We start from the raw sequence: 747 nt of genomic DNA, 5'->3' as shown, positions 1-747 counted from the left end.
GTAGTAGGGTACAGTACTTGCAAATACTTGGGGAATTATTTGAATGGCAAACACAGTAGACATACAACACGGTACTTAAGCTTGAAAGAAAAAAAAAGTTATGTCAAGTTACTTTTAAACAGATGATGATCTTAATTCAGCAGTTTCTACCTATACACTTTTACAGCAACCCCACTGATAAGAACCTAACTTAAAATGTTAGCGTTAATAGGTTCTTATGTGGAGGGGGCTTAAAATGAAAATTTTAGCCTAACAGGTTCTTAAAACCCAGGTTCTTATACGTGGGCTATTACTGTATTTCTTCTTATTAAAGTTTTAGTAATCCACTGATTCTTTTGTAACTTTGATACTGTATCAGAGTGAAAGTTGTGTCTGGTCGGAAGACGAAAAGCGAGTCTCCGACAAACAGGGAACTCAAAAAATTACGAGATTGAAGTTACTGCACCATCTGGCTGGGTTTTGTTATGGGCGTGATGTAAGCGTAAATAAAGGATTACGCGCTAATAGACCAATTTCGATATATCAAAACTCAGCCTAAAACAATAGACCTCAGCACGAGGCTCTGGGGAATAACTACAGCGTTTGTGGGGTTTATTCTCCAGAGCCTCGTACTTAGGTCTATTGTTTTAGGCTGAATTTTAATATATCGAAATCGGTCTATTGCGTCATTAGTTGGCCGTCTGACTCTCAAAGAGCCTTGCAATCCTGCTCACTCAAACGTATCTTTGATGTATTAAAACGACAAGA

Source organism: Orbicella franksi, chromosome 13 (genome assembly GCF_964199315.1).
Source record: "Orbicella franksi chromosome 13, jaOrbFran1.1, whole genome shotgun sequence".
Classification (NCBI taxonomy): domain Eukaryota; kingdom Metazoa; phylum Cnidaria; class Anthozoa; order Scleractinia; family Merulinidae; genus Orbicella; species Orbicella franksi.
The sequence above is the reverse complement of the archived record's forward strand: the minus strand, read 5'-3'. Positions refer to the sequence as shown.